Source organism: Amblyraja radiata, chromosome 2 (assembly GCF_010909765.2).
Source record: "Amblyraja radiata isolate CabotCenter1 chromosome 2, sAmbRad1.1.pri, whole genome shotgun sequence".
In the NCBI taxonomy this organism is placed as follows: Eukaryota; Metazoa; Chordata; class Chondrichthyes; order Rajiformes; family Rajidae; genus Amblyraja; species Amblyraja radiata.
The window spans coordinates 126178052-126196329 of record NC_045957.1 but is presented as its reverse complement, the minus strand read 5'-3'; positions in this window follow the sequence as shown (position 1 = coordinate 126196329).

Below are 18278 nucleotides of genomic sequence, written 5' to 3'. Positions count from 1 at the left end.
GAATCTCATGTAGATAGGGTGGTAAAGAAAGCTTTTGGTGTGCTGGCCTTTATAAATCAGAGCATTAAGTATAGAAGTTGGGATGTAATGTTAAAATTGTACAAGGCATTGGTGAGGCCAATTCTGGAGTATGGGGTACAATTTTGGTCGCCTAATTATAGGAAGGATGTCAACAAAATAGAGAGAGTACAGAGGAGATTTACTAGAATGTTGCCTGGGTTTCAGCAACTAAGTTACAGAGAAAGGTTGAACAAGTTAGGGCTTTATTCTTTGGAGCGCAGAAGGTTAAGGGGGTACTTGATAGAGGTCTTTAAAATGATGAGAGGGATAGACAGAGTTGACGTGGATAAGCTTTTCCCACTGAGAGTAGGGAAGATTCAAACAAGGGGACATGACTTGAGAATTAAGGGACAGAAGTTTAGGGGTAACATGAGGGGGAACTTCTTTACTCAGAGAGTGGTGGCTGTGTGGAATGAACTTCCAGGGAAGGTGGTGGAGGCAGGTTTGTTTTTATCATTTAAAAATAAATTGGATAGTTATATGGACGGGAAAGGAATGGAGGGTTATGGTCTGAGCGCAGGTATATGGGACTAGGGGAGAATACGTGTTCGGCACGGACTAGAAGGGTCGAGATGGCCTGTTTCCGTGCTGTAATTGTTATATGGTTATATGGTTATGGACTTCCCCAACATCGGGAACATGTTTCCTGCCTCTAACGTGTCCAATCCCTTAATAAGCATATGTTTCAATAAGATCCCCTCTCATCTTTCTACATTCCAGTATATACAAGCCCAGTCGCTCCATTCTTTCTACATATGACAGTCCCGCCATCCCAGGAATTAACCGTGTGATCCTACGCTGCACTCCCTCAACAGCAAGAATTTCCTTCCTCAAATTTGGAGACCAAAACTGCACACTATACTCCAGGTGTGGTCTCACTAGGGCCCTATACAACTGCAGAAGGACCTCTTTGATCCTATACTCAACTCCTCTTGTTATGAAGGCCAACATGCCATTAGCTTTCTTCACTACCTGCTGTACCTGCATGCTTACTTTCAGTGTCTGATGAACAAGGACATCCAGATCTCGTTGTACTTCTCCTTTTCCTAACTTGACACCATTCAGATAATAATCTGCCTTCCTGTTTTTGCCACCAAAGTGGATAACCTCACATTTATCCACATTAAAATGCATCTGCCATGCATCTGCCCACTCACCCAACCTGTCCAAGTCACCCTGCATCCTCCTAGCATCCTCCTCACAGTTTTGTGTCATCTACTAGTTTGCAAATGTTACTTTTAATCCCTTAATCTAAATCATTAATGTATATTGTAAATAGTTGCGGTCCCAGCACCGAGCCTTGTGATACCCCACAGTCACTGCCTGCCATTCTGAAAGGGACCTTTTAATACCTACTCTTTGTTTCCTGTCTGCCAACCAATTTTGTATCCATGTCAGCGCCCTACCCCCAATACCATGTGCTCTAATTTTACCCACTAATCTCCCATGTGGGACCTTATCAAATGCTTTCTGAAAGTCCAGGTACACTATATCCACTGGCTCTCCTTTGTCCATTTTCCTAGTTACATCCTCAAAAAAGTCCAGAAGATTAGTCAAGCATGATTTCACCTTCGTAAATCCATGCTGACTCGGACCAATCCTGTTACTGCTATTTCATCTTTTATAATTGACACCAGCATCTTCCCCACCACCGATGTCAGGTTAACTGATCTACTGATCAACAGATTCCCTGTTTTCTCTCTCCCTCCTTTCTTTAAAAGTGGGATCACATTAGCTACCCTACAATCGACAGGAACTGATCATGAATCAATAGAACATTGGAAAATGATCACCAATGCGTCCACGCTTTCTAGAGCCACTTCCTTAAGTACCCTATCTTCCACCCTCCAATCTTCCGACACCTCTCCTGTATTGAAGGACGTCATAAATTTCAAGCAGGGCTCCCGCAATTTCCTCTTTAGTTTCCCACAATGTCCTTGGATATATCAGATCAGGCCCTGGAGATTTGTCTACCTCAAACACGATAGTACCTTCAGTACTTCTTTGACAGTAACACTAACTGCTCTCAAGACACTTCCTGTGACTTGCCCATCTCCTGTGGTTCCACACAGAGGTGACAACTTTGATTCCTGAGAGGTTCCACTCTCTCTCTAGTTACTCTTTCCCCCCTTATGTATTTATAAAATCTTTTGGGATTATCCGTAATGCTACCCACCAGAGCTATCTCCTGGTCCCTATTTACCCTTCAGATTTCCTTTTTTAGTGTACTCCTTAGTTTCCGAAACTCCTCCAGGGATGCACTTGATCCCAGCTGCTTACCCATGCATCCTTCGTGTTTTTGACTAACGTCTCAATTTCCCTCGTTGCCAAGCTTCCTTGCATTTGCCTGCTTTGCCTTTCACTCTAATGGAGATGTACACATCCGGAGCTTTCTCCAGTACACTTTTAAAAGCATCCCACTTGGCCAATATTCCTTTCCCCTCAAATAACCTGCTCCAGTCAACATGAGCAAGACTTTCTCTCATACCCTCAAACTGCTTTACCCCAGTTGAGCATTTTAACACGTGGAACCTCTCCGTCCTAGCCATAACCATCTTAAACCTAATCGATCCCAAAAGGCTCCTCCACGCACAATTCATTAACTTGCTCATCCCAATTTCCCAATACTAGGGGTACTAGTAGTGTAGGGGGCGCTGCACTGGCAGCAGCCTGTCGGCAGCGTGTCCGTTTTTTCCCAACTTTTTTTATTTTTTTAGTATGTTTAAAAGTCTGTTTTTAATGTTTCTTTGTGTGATATGTGTGGGGGGTGGTGTGGGGGGGTAAGGGGGAAACCGTTTTGGCCGCCTCTTCCATGGAGAGGCGACTTTTTTCAGGTCGCCTCCCCCGTGGCCTAACAGCAAGGATCGGCGCGGACTTTCCCGGAGACGCGCCCGGGGCTTCAGCGGCGGGCGCAGCGTGGACTCTCGGCGCGGAGCGGGTGAGACCTCGCTGGGGCTCGCTGGAGGGGAGCGCTCCGTTACGCTGGCCCGCGGCAGCCGGCAGCCTGAAGCAGCGGTCTGCAGAACTCCAGCTGGTGCGGCGTCTGCAGCCCGGGATCCCTCGTGGGGGACCCGGGGGGAAGAAGAAGCTTCCACCGCCGTCCCGCGGCCGTCTTCTACCGCGGGTGCGGCATGGACTTACCATCACCCCTGGAGGGGAGCTTTGACCGCCGGCCCTGCAGTCTACGGTGCTTCCGGCTGCGGCACGGCAGGTACTTTAAAACTTTGACCGCCGGCCTGCGGCCTACACCAGCCTGAAGCCGCGGTCTCTGGTTGGGAAGAGCCGATCCTGGACTCACCTTAACTTTGACTTTGTCCCTTACCATCTGGATGCCCGCAGCAACGGCTGTGGAGGGTGGAGGTCCCGACCACGGGGGAAAATGGAGGAGGACTGGCCAAGCTCTGTGCCTTCCACCACAGTGATGAATGCTGTGGTGGATGTTTGTGTAAAATTTTTATTGTGGTTGTGTGTTTTTTATTACTGTACCGCTGCTGGCAACCCAAATACCACCGACCTTGGTTGTGTGGCAATTAAATTATATCAATCAATCAATCAATCTATCACTAGATCCAGAGCATTGCCCTCTCACATGTGGGGGCCTCCACATACTGCATAAAAAACTATCCTGAACACTTTTGAGGAATTGCACCCCATATGAACCCTTCACGCTACGATGTTCCCAGTCTACTAAAGTTAAAATCCCCTACGACACAACCTTGTTTGACTTGCAGCTGTCTGCAATCTCCCAGCACATTTGTTCTTCTAATTCCCGTTGACTATTCAGGCATCTGTAGTACACCCCCAACAAGGTGATCATCTCTTTCTTGTTTGTCATCTCCACCTATATAGTCTCACTAGACGAACCGTCCGTAATGTCACCTCTGAACACAGTCTTGACATCCTCATTAACCAACAATGCAACCCTCCCTTCCCTTTTCCCCTCACCCCTGTCTCTCCTGAAACTCCACGTGTTGGGAAGAAGGTACATCCCAGTATAAAACGGTGTTGGGCATATTTCTAATTGTCTTATCATCCATTAGAAAATTTGACATTTTGACGGTTTGTTTGCACTGGTACATTTTCTTCAGGAGGAAAATTCACCAAAAGATGTTAACAATAGCACATCCCTCAATATTCATAACTAATGCGATTTTTCAACCTCATATCTCTGAAAATTGACACCATATTTACTTTAAAAGGGCACCCTCAAAATTACTTGTTTGTCCTCTCCAGTGATGTTAAATTGCAGTCACTGTGAGCTAAACTATATTCCCACTACACAGGTGAAGCAGTCCAGGCTCAGTGGGCCGAAGGGCCTGTTTCCATGCTGTATCTCTCAACTAAACTAAGCTCCCCTGAACATAGCATTCGTGGGAGTAGAGTTTAGCTCCCAGTGACAGACAAAGGGACATGGACCGTTTAGGATTGCAGGCTTTCCAAAAGACAGTGGTCATAGGTATACACATGCAGTATCAATCCTTGCCGCCTCAGAGGGACACTCAGCTATAACCATCTAATATATCTTTGCCACATTCTTCCCCAGCACGTCTGCATGCCACTGCCCCCCTGACAGAACTTACAACCACCCATCCCCTCATCATTGCAATATCTATTCCTTAAACGATGGTTGCAAGATTGCTGCCTGTACGTCTTTTTAAGGGCTGGTTGCTGAGATTGCAACTGTGAGGCTGAGTGACAGCAGCTGGGAGAACTTGTACAGATCAGATCTTTTTTTTAAGGCAGAGATAGATAGATTCTTGATTAGTACAGGTGTCAGAGGTTATAGGGAGAAGGCAGGAGAATGGGGTTAGGAAGGAGAGATAGATCAGCCATGATTGAATGGCGTAGACTTGATGGGCCGAATGGCCAAATTCTACTCCTATCACTTATGACCTAAGAGCACACGCTGAAGCTAGGACAGGATGACGTTATGCAGGAAAATCTGACAATACTCTTCTAGGAACTTTGCAATTAAAGATTGCAATTTAGCAAAAATGCTTAAAAATGTTATTACGACACCATTAAAATGCACAATCTTTAGGATCAGCGCCACGAGTCATCCGGAGAAGACCTGGCAGCGATAGTGGAGGTCGACACGTCAGTCGATCGGATCATATGGAAGTGTGAACGCCACTGCCGGGGGAAGGAACAGAGGACCCAGCCTGGGGGGACTGCCGTGAGGGAGGGGGAAGGGGGAGGGGAGGGGGGTGGAATAGTGTAAAGGGGGACCCGATGCCAATACTTTGTAAGCGCCCTCTATGTGGCGTTTATTTGCACACCTCGGGATAAAGAAAGCTAAGAATAGCACTGTGTCTTGTCACATCTGACAATAAAGTATTCAATCATTCACAAATGACGTGGCAAAATGTGGGTAAATGAAATTGTGGGAGAGATCAGCAAAAACCAAGGCTCTGGCGAGGATGTCAAAGAGTTAATTCCTTGCATTGAAGGGATATGTGCAATGAGAGCTCATTGCAAGAGGAGAGAGTAGATTAAATTTTCATGTGGAGTACGGGTAACCATTAAGTTTCCTTAAGATAAGTAGAGAAAACTTCCTTTCACGTAGGCAATTATGAAGTAGAATTTTAAGAACAAATGGGAAAGGTCAAAAGATTTGTTTGGGCTTACTTCTTGGATTTCACTTTGCTCTCCAGTGACTGGGACTCAGGGTTAGACTCTATTTTAATTTTACATGAGCTGTTCGAAAACCAACAGGGACAAATTAAAGTTCACAGATTTATTGCCACAATCACTGGGCCTAACTCAGCATTATCATGCTGCTTTATGTTGTCAGCCTGAGAGCAAGAAACCGATAGAAAGAAGAAAGGCAGCAATAAAAGTACAAATTCATTACTGGCCGCTACATAATGATTTATATGACAGCTAAAATGAGACACATTTTCTGCTGATATCGAATTTGGATTGACATGGAAAATGAAGATGGTGAAAGTTTAACATTGTCTTTGAAACATTGACTAATTGTGCTTGTTGTGGTTGAAAGTTCCCAATGAACTAAGTCCAAAGTTAATATGTTTAGAGGTTTTTAGTTGAGAGATACACCAATGAAACAGCCCACAGAATCTATGCCGATCTTCAATCGCCCCCTTCAAAAAAGTTCCATGTCATCCCACTTTAGCATCCTCTCCCGATCAAATCTGGGCATCTATTGCGGCCAAGCAGCGGCTCTACCAGCAGTGCCAACTGCATGTGAATTTGCAGTCTTGCTGTATGCAGGGGGCAAATAGGGAACCGTTTCAGAGCCTCTACCACTGGATTGCACTGAGTTAGGCCCCTGCAACTATGCACCACCTAGACTAGGTGCCAAATCCAAATCGCAATCATTTTAATTGATTTTAAGTTCTTAATATTTTTTTTCATGCTTCACGCCCATACGGTGCGGCAAGGTGGTGCAGTGGTGGAGTTGCTGCCTTACAGTGCCAGAGACCCAAGTTTGATTCTGAGTACGGATGCTGTCTGTACGGAGTTTGTACGTTCTCCCTGTGACCACACAGGCTTTCTTCGGGTGCTCAGGTTTCCTCCCACATTCCAAAGACGTACGTGTTTGTAGGCTAATTTTTCTTTGGTAAAAATCGGAAATTGTCCCTAGTGTGTTGGATAGTGCTAGTATACGGGGATCTCTGGTTGGGGACCAGTCGGCAAAAGGGCCTGTTTCCGTGTTGGTATCTCTAATGTAAACTAAAACTTTAACAGCACTGCAAGTCCTCAGGGACAGAACAGTAGAGCATAGGAATAATCCCTTTGGCCCATCATGACTGTGCTGAACATAGTGCCTATTTAAACTAGTCTCCTCTTCCTGCATGTGATCCATATCCCTCTATTCCTTCCATTTCCATTTGACTATCCAAAGATCTAGATATTTATTCCCTTCAAGGCCCATTGTCTTTCTGTTTTCACAAATGCTGAGCGCATTTTCTGTTTATATTTCATATTTCCAGCATCTACTGCTTTTATTTGATTTTCTGGGACAAGAGAAGTGGTCCAGAATTGATTATAAGATCAATTACTGCAGTGATGAGGTGAAATATCATAGGAAGCTCTTCAAATTAGGTCATCGTAGTAGAGCTAAGATACAAAAAGGGACTTAGTTGCGGGGTATATTACATAATTCACAGATAAGTGCAAGAATAATGGAGTTAATCTGGTAGGAGATTTCAATTTCCCTAATATTAACTGGAATTACCTTAGTGTGAAAGACTTCGAGGGAATGGAGTTTTTCCAAGTGTGCCCAGGAGAGATTTTAGAGACATTATGCAGATAATCCTACAACAAAAAGCCTGGACTGGATCTAATATAATGAATGTAGCTGGTAAAGTAATTGAAACGTGGGTGGGCGGGCTTGTTGAAGATAATGACAATCAAAAGTAATACATATGCTGGAAATCTGAAATAAAAACTGTTAACATTTCCGTTCTGGGAATCTTAATCAGAACTGAGAAAGAGGAACAAATTAGTCCAGGTAGCAGAAAAGGTGTGGAATCGTGATAGACAGAACAAATATTAATTGTTCCTTACTCCGTGGATGCTGCCTGAGTGTTCTCAGCGTTTTCTGCTTTTATGTTGAAGATATCACCCACAGCTCTATACAAAGGTAATTATGGACAAAGGATAGACTAGAAATTAGCATCCCGAATTAGATAAGGCTAAATTTGATATCATAAGATGGGAAATGGCAAAAGTAGAGTTCAAGCAGTTTCTTGCAGGTGGGTTGACATCCAACAAGTGGGAGTTGCTCAAAAGTGAACAATAATAAGTGAGGGTTTCTTAAGAGTGAAGACTGTAAGTCAAAGGAACTTTCAATGTCAAGCACCATCATGAGTTGGACAAAGAAAATAAGGGAAGCATACTGGTAGGTGTGGGGAATTAAAAATTTGGCAAACCTAGCAAAAGTATCAGAAATGTAAGGGAAAATTAAAATGATATTAGGAAGTCAAGCAGGGAATATGACATAATGGACAAGATTGTTTTTAATGCTATGGAATTTTCTGCAAAGTATATTAAGGGCAACAGGGTTTTCATGGGAACAGTTGTAATAAGAACATGGAACTACAGGAAAAGGATAAATGAATATTTCTCAACTATAACAAATGACAAATAAAGCATCGTTGAACCAAGAAGGATTACATTGTCAGTGAAGAATTTGTGGAAGGGGTTGGTGACATTCTAGAAAACATTACCATTCAAAAGGAGAAGGTAATAGATATCTTAGCAGGATTACATTTGATAAATCCCCAGGGCCCAATGTGATGTCTCCAAGGATGAACTAGTAAGATTAGTCCAAAAGGTTTGAGCCCATGACATCCAGGGAAAATTAGCAAATTGAACCTCAAATTGGCTTGGTAATAGGAGGCAAAGAGTGATGGTGAAGGTTTTTTTATGATTATAAGCCTGTGATGTGTGGTGCATCACACGGATTTTTTTTTGCAGGGATTCTTTGATTGAATCACATTTCATCAAATTGATACGTGTAGGAGGCATAATTAGTACGTTCACAAGACAACATAAAAATGGGTGGTGCGAGATAATGAAGAGTTGGTGAGATGAAAAGAGAAACAGTATTTAAACAGAATTTAATCTTGATAAATGTAAGGGAGTATTGAGGAAAAGACTCCAGGTAAATAAGTTGGCGAAGAAGGCAAAATTGGATAATTGCCTTCATTAGCCAGAGCATAGAATATAAGAGTATGGAGGTTATGGTGCAACTGTAGGTCACAGCTGGAGAACTGTGTAGAGTTCTGGTCATCACACTTTAGGATGACATGATTGTATTGGACACAATGCAGAGGAGAATCTCCAAGATGTTACCTGTGATGGAGCTTTCTGGTTATGAGGAGAGATTGAACTATCTTCTTTTTTTCCCTTGAAGTGGAGAGACTGAAGGGGACCTGATTGAAGAATGCTAAACCATGGGACATTGATAACATTGAGTCTGAAGAAGGGTTTCGGCCAGAAACGTCGCCTATTTCCTTCGCTCCATAGATGCTGCTGCATCCGCTGAGTTTCCCCAGCAATTTTGTGTACCTTCGATATTCCAGCATCTGCAGTTCCCTTTTGAACACATTGATAACATGTCAGGAGAAACAAAATTATTAGGACAATTGATAGGATAGTAAAAAAAATTGCCTAAAGTGGAGGTATTTAAAATCAGAAGTAATGGGTTTAAGATAAGGGGTAGTAGGCTCAAGGTGATAGGAGGAGATCTCTTGTCACCCAGAGGAAGGTTGGAATCTTGAACACACCGGCTGAGTATCTGGTGCAGGCAGAGACTCTTGCAATATTAAAGATGTACAGTATCTAGAAAGGCTCTTGAATTGCTTAAGCAGTGAATGCTTCGGACCAAATGCTGGAACATAGTATTAACATAGAAGAGGACTCACTCGTTGTGTGGGTGAGTTGAGTTGAAGGGCCTGATTCTGGGCTGCATAACTCTGCACTAAGTGTAGGGAAAAGGGTTAGAAAGTTGCCTGGAAAAAAAAAAAGCAGCAAGACTGAGGACTGGTGTCATTTTAGAATCCAGCAAAGAAATTGATAGAGGGCAAATCGAACAAAAAAGTAAACTAGATTTTTTTTTTTAAACAGAGAGTGGCGAATGCCTGAAACGTGCTGTGAGGGGTGGTGGTGGAGGCAGAAATGATAATGGCATTTAAGAGGCTTTCAGATAGGTATATGGATATGCAGAGAATAAAGGGTATGGATGGTATGTGCAGATTAGATTAGTTTAACGGCATCGTGTTCTGCACAGATATTGTGGGCCGAAGGGCCTGTCCCTGTTCTATATTCTGTATGTTCTTTGAATAAATAGCCTACTCCTGCTCATATCTCTTATATTCTTAAGGTCACACTACCCTTGTGAAAGCTTAGATCATTATGACACCTGCTCTAAATCATCACAAGAACTTCTGAGTTATCCTACTTATTGAGTGTAGGCAGAGATATATTTTGCACCTAATTAACATATTCATAGATCAGAACAGATGGATTAAACGGAAGGTAACAGTTTGCCACTGATCTCAGAAACGTTACATTCAGACAACATCTGAGAAGGATATTTACCATTTAATTTATCTAATTTAATCAGAATGATATATCCCCATGGTTATGGAGCCACTGTCAAACTTTAATTGAATATGGGAAATAAACATGAGAAATGGTTAACCAAAGGCCTGACAATTCCTTCTCTCCAGAGATGCTGCCTGTCCAGCTGAGTTACTCCAGCTTTGTGTCTATCTTCGGTGTAAACCAGCATCTGCAATTCCTTCTTACACATTTCACCTGCTACAGCTGGGACCTGGTGGTCCTCAGTGTGTTTTAGCCTGCCACTCTTTCCTGTAGCTGCCCAACTGTTGAATCCAGTGCTTAAGCAAACTTCAAAACTGCATACACCGAATCTAACTTTTTTTTAGAAAATTACATTGAATAAAGACAGTCTGAAGAAGGGTCGCGACCCAAAAGGTCACCTATTCCTTCGCTCCATAGATGCTGCCTCACCCGCTGAGTTTCTCCAGCATTTTTATTTACCTTTAATAAAGGCATCCAATCTTTTGTGAAAATTACATTGTATTGGTTGCTGCACATTCTACAGATTAGTTTCTCGGGTGAACACTTAAATACTTGACTCTCTCCGATAGCTCATTAATGGGTAAATGTCCCTCTGTTCCTCTTTAGCTCTTTTCATCCTTTTTACTAAAAGCTACCTCACCAAGGGCTAATGCCCCTGTCCCACTTAGGAAACCTAAACGGGAACCACTGGAGACTTTGCACCCCACCCAAGGTTTCCGTGCGGTCCCTGAGGTTGCAGGTGGTTGCTGGAGGTTGCAGGTAGTGGAAGCAGGTAGGGAGACTGACAAAAAACCTCCGGGAACCGCACGGAAACCTTGGGTGGGGCACAAAGTCTCCAGAGGTTTCCGTTTTCTAAGTGGGACGGGGGCTTAACAGATCCACTCAAGTAGTTTTGCTTTACATTGATGGGACATATAATAGTGCAGCAAAAGAATAGGCCCTTTGGCCTGTCATGTCTGCAGTGACAATTATGTAAATCTAAACTAATACCATCTACCTGCACATAGTCCATCGCCTGCCTGTTCATGTATTGTCCAAATGCCTCTTACACACAACTCTTGCATCTGCTTATACCACCTCTCATGCACTTTCCATTCTTTGTGTAAAACAACGTACCAAACAATATATTTAAAATTTCCCCCTCTCACATAACAGCTCTACCCTCAAGCATCGATCATTCCACCCTCGGAAAAAGACCGTCTATGCATCCCTTAAGTTTTATATACTTCTAAGGTAGACACAAAATGCTGGAGTAACTCAGCGGGACAGGCAGCATCTCTGGGGAGAAGGAATGGGTGACGTTTCGGGTCGAGACCCTTCTTCAGACTGATGTCAGGGGAGTGGGCGGTAAAATCTAGTCGGAGACAGTAAGACTGGCTGGAGAACTGGGAAGGGGGAGGAGATGGAGAGAGAGAAAGCAAGGGCTACTTGAACTTGGAGAAGTCAATGTTCATACTGCTGGGGGTGTAAGCTACCCAAGCAAAATAAGAGGTGATGTTCCTCCAATTTGTGCTGGTCCTCACTCTGACAATGGTGAACGCACAAGACAGAAAGGTCATATTTGGAATTGGAGCGGGAGTTAAAGTGCTGAGCATCCGGGAGATCAGGTAGGTTTAGGCGGACTGAGCAGAGGTGTTCAGCGAAACAACCGCCAAGCTTAGGCTTGGTCTCGCCGATGTACAGGAGTTGACACCTGGAATAGTGGATACAGTAGATGAGGTTGGAGGAGGTGCAAGTCAACCTCTGCCTCACCTGGAAGGAATGTCGAGGTCCTTGGACGGAATCAAGGGGGAGGTAAAGGGACAGGAGTTGCATCTCCTGTGGTTGCAGGGGAAAGTACCTGGGGAGAGGGTGGTTTGGGTGGGAGGGACGAGTTGACCACGGAGTTGCAGAGGGATCGGTCCCTGTGGTAAGCAGAAAGGGGTGGAGATGGGAAGATGTGGCTAGTTGTGGGATCGCGTTGGAGGTGGCAAAAATGTCAGAGGATTATGTGCTGTGTCTCTCTGTGTGTCTTGTGTGGGGGGTGGTGTGGAGGGGTGAGGGGGAATCCTACTTCTACCGCGGGCGCGGCGGGGAATTACCATCAGGAGCAGGGTCCCTCGTCGGGGACCCCTGGAGAGGAGCTCTGACCGCCGGCCCTGCTGTCTGCGGTGCTTCTGGCTGCGGCGCGGCGGGAACTTTAAATCTTCGAACGCCGGCCTGCGGCCTACACCAATCTGAAGCCGCGGTCTCCGGTGGGGCAATCACCGATTCAGGACTTGCCTGGACTTTATCTGAACTTCTGGACGCCCGCAGCGGCGGCTGCAGAGGGTTGAGGTCCCGACCACGGGGGGAAATGGAGGAGCACTGGCCAAATTTTGTGCCTTCCACCACAGTGATGAATGCTGTGCTGGATGTTTGTGTTAAAAAAATATTTTTATTGTGTTTTTGTGTGTTCCTTTTCATTGTACCGCTGCTGGCAAATTCATTTCACTTGCACTTTATGTGTAAGTGACGAATAAAACTGATATTGATATTGATATTGTATACTAACGTCTGATGGTGTGGAAGGTGAGGACAAGGGGACTCTGTCCTTGTTATGAATGGGAGGGGGGAGGGGGGGAGTGGGGGAGGAGGAGGGTGAGCAAGAGCAGAGCTGCGGGATATCGAGGAGACCCTAGTGAGAGCCTCATCTATAATGAAGGGGGGAACCCCCGTTCCCTAAGGAATGAGGGTATCTCAGATGGCCTGGTATGGAAAACCTCATCCTGGGTGCAGATGCAGTGAAGAGGGAGGATTTGGAAGTAAGGGATAGAGTCTGTACAGGAAGCAGGGTGGGAAGAAGCGTAGTCTAGATAGCTATGGGAGTCAGTGGGTTTGCAATAGATGTCAGTTGATAGTCTGGCTCCTGTGATGGAGACGGTGAGATCTAGAAACAGTAGGGAGAAGTCGGAGATGGTTCTCAGCATTTCGATGTTCCAACACAAAAAATACAAGTTTGTCCAACCTCACACTTTCTCATTCTTAAAATATTCTCAAACACCTCACGCCCAATATCTATTCTCTGTTGATTCATAAGCAAAAGTAAAAGACAGTATGAATACTGTGTTGTATTCAAACAGTATACAGTAACAAGTAACATGAAACATAATTACGATTATAATTTTAGTTTAGTTTAGAGATACAGCATGGAAACAGGCCCTTCGTCCCACCGAGTCCACGCTGACCAACGATCACCCATACACTTGTTCGATATTAATCAATTTTGCATCCTACACACCAGGGGCAATTTACAAACGCCAATTAACCTACAAATAAGCTGTGGGCCGAGGAGCTTTATTCTACTGTTACGTGACCTAAGTCACCAAACTACATGAAATTTTCACATATTGTGTAAAAAAATTATATAAATCACCCCTGAAACTCGTCATGAACAGGACTTGCACATTTTTATTAAATTAGAGAAAAACCGGAAAAATTTCGGGTAATTTTTAGTCCAATCAAAGCGCGTTTAACATTGAGTTGTCTGCCAGTTGGCCAATCACACACTTTGCTTCAGGCTAGCACACAACATAGCTGAGAGGGCTTCACTGATGCCTGTTTTACTGGAGATTCCGATTTGTTGTTCTGTGGAATACATGTCGTGGAAACCTGCAGCAGGGTAATTGAATTTAGTGAGAAAAGCATTAAAAAGGTTGAAGAATGTGCTGCTAAGTGGAAGAAAGCCTTGAAAGCAAAGTCGCTGCTGAGGTGCTGGAACACAAAGAAGACAGCCAGGAATCAACTCTAACTGAAAGGTAAGAACTAAAGTCTGAATTTATGAAAATCTATCTGTATGGACTTTAATTAATTTAATTGCACCCTTTTATAATGTGAATAAATTCATTCATTCATTCATTCATTCATTCATTCATTCATTCATTCATTCATTCATGAAGTTGAGGGCCTAAACTATATGTATCCATAACACAGTCAATTAAACATTGTCACTAATGCCAGCTTGTAGTAGAGTAATAAGTCTTTAACAGCTAATCTCGGAGCTGCCTGCGATAACTTACCGGGAAAAAGTGCTCTGACCGCGGGGCCTAGGTACTTAATATAGTGAAGCCGCGGTCTCAATTAAGAAGCGGCCGATTCGCGAACGCGGAACCGCGGATCATCTCCGCGGGCGGGGGGAGGGGAGGAGGCTGTACATAGTGCCGTCTGTAGCGGCCGTTTCCAGCCCAGACCTCGGGAGAAAAACGGAGGGATATTGATCGCACTTTATAGGCTTCCATTGCAGTGAGAAATGGTCAGAAATGGTTGATGTTTCTGTAGAAATGAATTGGTGAACAAATAGTTAGTTTTTCTATGGTAGTAACCTATTGTTATTCTCATTAACATTAAGAAGAGGTTGAAATTTTATGAATTGAAGTCCATGCAGACTTAATGACTATGAGATTTTTTTTTCTGTAGCCTCTACTTAAACTTGAAATAACTTATCAATAGTAGTAAATTACAGTGCAAGTCTCATTGACATTAAATAGAGGTTGACACTTTATGAATGGAAGTCCATGCAGATCTAGGTACTATGAGATGTTTCTTTCTCTAGCTATTCTGCACCCTCTGCTCCTGCACTTGAACTTGAAGTCTTATCTATGGCAGTAAATTACAGTGTAAGTCTCATTGACATTAAGAAGAGATTGACATTTTATGAATTGAAGTCCATGCAGACCTAAGTAATATGAGATTTTTCTTTTCTGCAGCTTCTGCCCCTCCACTCTTCAGAGCCTGTCCACACAAAAGTGTGTTGTATGGACATGCACTGTGCTTTAATGAACACTAATTTGATAATTTGCAGATTTGCCATCCCATCTACCTGGACATGCATACATGTTTAATTTCCTCATTGATATGTGATATTGTCTTACATAATATAAAACATGAAAAGATGTAAAATACACCCTGAGACATATTATCTTCTATATTTAGGAGGCATCAGTGTATCCCGGGTTATCATGCAGAGTGCTATCGTCACTTCTGCAACATAACAACAATAAATCGAGCGATAGCAAAGTCTAGAAGGAAGAAAGGTAATGATAGGACTCAAACAACAAATCTTTTTACTTATGGTCATATGATGTTACTTTGAAAAATGAAAAGATATATTTGAGGATGTCGATTTATTTTACTTTTCATTCCTTTCTGTTTTCTTTTTCCTCTTTCAATTGAGTTCAAGACGCTGAAAAGCCTGAAGCAGGTGAATCACCTCAAGAGGCAGTTCCTGATGGTGAAGCAGACATCCTGCTCAAACTTGACTGCTCACAGACATTTTCCATCCATTAAGTATTTCAAGAGGTGATCTAAAAGGTCCAGAACAGATCTAATCTCACGGCAGGCTATCATTAAACAAGGCACATCCTTCAATCTTTCTCACACTCTATCACCTCACCTTCATTAAGCTTCTTGTGGGAGTAGAGTAAATCTGTGCACTGTGGACGTCTTGATTGTATCCATGCAAAGTCTTTTCTTTGACTGGATAGCACTCTAACAAAAGCTTTTCACTGTCCATCATTGATACATGTGCCAATAATACCTAAATAAACTACCTACATTATGCCCATTCTAGAACTAAGGTCTCCCCAACCCCAGCAGGCGAGATGCAGGAGACAATTGATGCTTGCATAGGCACCATTCAGAGGTTGACATCAAAACCATTGTTGACTTATTCAGAGAATGGGCCGCTCACTTACTGTCCACAAGACCAATCTCCTCTATCTATTCCCACTGCATCACTCAGCCTTTTGATAGTAGTTCCCAATATCTCAGCAAAGAACGGCATCAATAGTGCAATTCATCCTTGCCTTCAGTTCAACTGGGCCACCATGGTTGACGAGAGCGGTGTTTGAAGATTGTCCTCAACCTGGAGTAAAGATCATGATCTAATAGGTAGCTATGACCCCCCCCACCCCCACCCCTCTCCTCCTGTCTAAGTTACAGAGATAGGTTGAATAAGTTAGGTCTTTATTCTCTGGAGCGCAGAAGGTTAAGGGGGGACTTGATAGAGGTCTTTAAAATGATGAGAGGGATAGACAGAGTTGATGTGATCAAGCTTTTCCCTTTGAGAATAGGGAAGATTCAAACAAGAGGACATGACTTCAGAATTAAGGGACAGAAGTTTAGGGGTAACATGAGGGGGAACTTCTTTACTCAGAGAGTGGTAGCGGTGTGGAATGAGCTTCCAGTGGAAGTGGTGGCGGCAGGTTCGTTGGTATCGTTTAAGAATAAATTGGATAGGCATATGGATGAGAAGGGAATGGAGGGTTATGGTATGAGTGCAGGCAGGTGGGACTAAGGGAAAAAAAATTGTTCGGCGCGGACTTGTAGGGCCGAGATGGCCTGTTTCCGTGCTGTAATTGTTATATGGTAATATGGTTATATGGTTATACAAATGTCACCTTTTAAGAATATGAGGCATTTCAAAGCACAGGAGAGATACCACCAATGCTATTTCTGCAAAATTTCTCCAAATGCACTGGAACTAATGTCAGCATCCACTCATAAACCAATATCTTTAATTATCTCCAAGGTACAGTTAGTATGTCAGAAAAATCTAGAATTGAAGGATATTTTCAAAACCTTCTTGATAATATGCGACATCCCCACTGCCATCTGGAGATTGTCGACCTAGGACCATTCAGAATGGCACCAAAATGTTAGGGATGACACTGAGTACATTGTTCCCATTAGTTGGGAGCCCTGCGTAAGCAGCATTAGGAATCCATCAAACCCATTGTCATACAAACTAACAAACTACTGTATCTATTGACCGATTTAGCCAAACTAACCTTGTCCAGTCTGCATTAGAGCCTATGGATCACACATTTACCTTTTCAGTCACCTCAGAACCCACAAAGCTGAAAGCTACAAATCATCCCTGACCGCAAAGGGATTATAAGAAGAGGAGATGAATGAGGCGAGGCCAGTTAATCCATTTGGATATTGTTAGTTCTGGAGAATGGAGTTCTAATTTAGAATCACCATGAAGAGACAGCAGGACTAACAGTGCATGTTTCCACACTTGTTCACTCACTTGTCACCTTGGAACATGTTCACACGTGGTACTTGATTCACTGAACGCTTCCTCGGCAAAACTGCTTCAATTGAACCAAAGCCAGAACTTACACTGTAAAATCAGCCTGCACCCATAGCAAGACTCCACCTGAATGCAGGATTGAAGCAGGAAGTTTCATTTCATTTCCCAGTCAGTTTCACATCAAAATGCACTATGCCCGATTTAATACTGGCACATAGAAGCTTGGAAATTATACTAACACTACGACTAACCAGCCAGGTCTAAATAATATCAGTCCTAAAGATGGTAAAACACAACCAACCCAGCTAAACATATTCAGCTCTGAGTTTGAGAGTTTTTGGTTCAGCTCCCACACCAAACACATGAACACGTAATCTAGACTGACACTTTAGGAGAAGGCACCTTTCAAATGAGGTATCTAGCTGATAAACCATCTGTCCTCTCAAATGGATTTAAATGATGCCACAGCACTGTTTTAAGAAGTGCTGAGTAGTTCTACATACCATCCTGGGTATTGTCCTTATGCCCCTCAACCAACATTGACAAGGGAGTTTATAGTTTAGTTTAGAGATACAGGCCCTTCGGCCCACCGAGACCACCGATCCCCACACATTAATACTATCCTAAACACACTAGGGACAATTTTTCCAAGCCAATTAGCCTACAAACCTGCATGTCTTTGAAGTGTGGGAGGAAACCTGAGCATCCAGAAAAAAACCTACACAGGTCACTGGGAGAACGTACAAACTCCATAGACAGCACCCGTAGTCAGGAACAAACGCAGATCTCTGGCGTTCTAAGGCAGCAACTCTACCGCTGTGCCACCATGCTGCCCATCATTATGCAATCATTATTTCATGCCTACATGTAGGGTTGTGTTGTCCAAACATTTGACAGCTCTTTTTCTGCATTATAATGGTAATTGTTTCTCAAAGTGCTGAATTGGATGTAAAATGCTAAGGACCATTCCCCAGAAAATAAAAGATGACATGTAAATACAAGTCTTCCTTCTTAAACAATTAAGGCTGAGCTGCTTAAATCTTGAGTGCAACCAAATGACTGCATTTAACAAGCAAGTGAAAAGCAA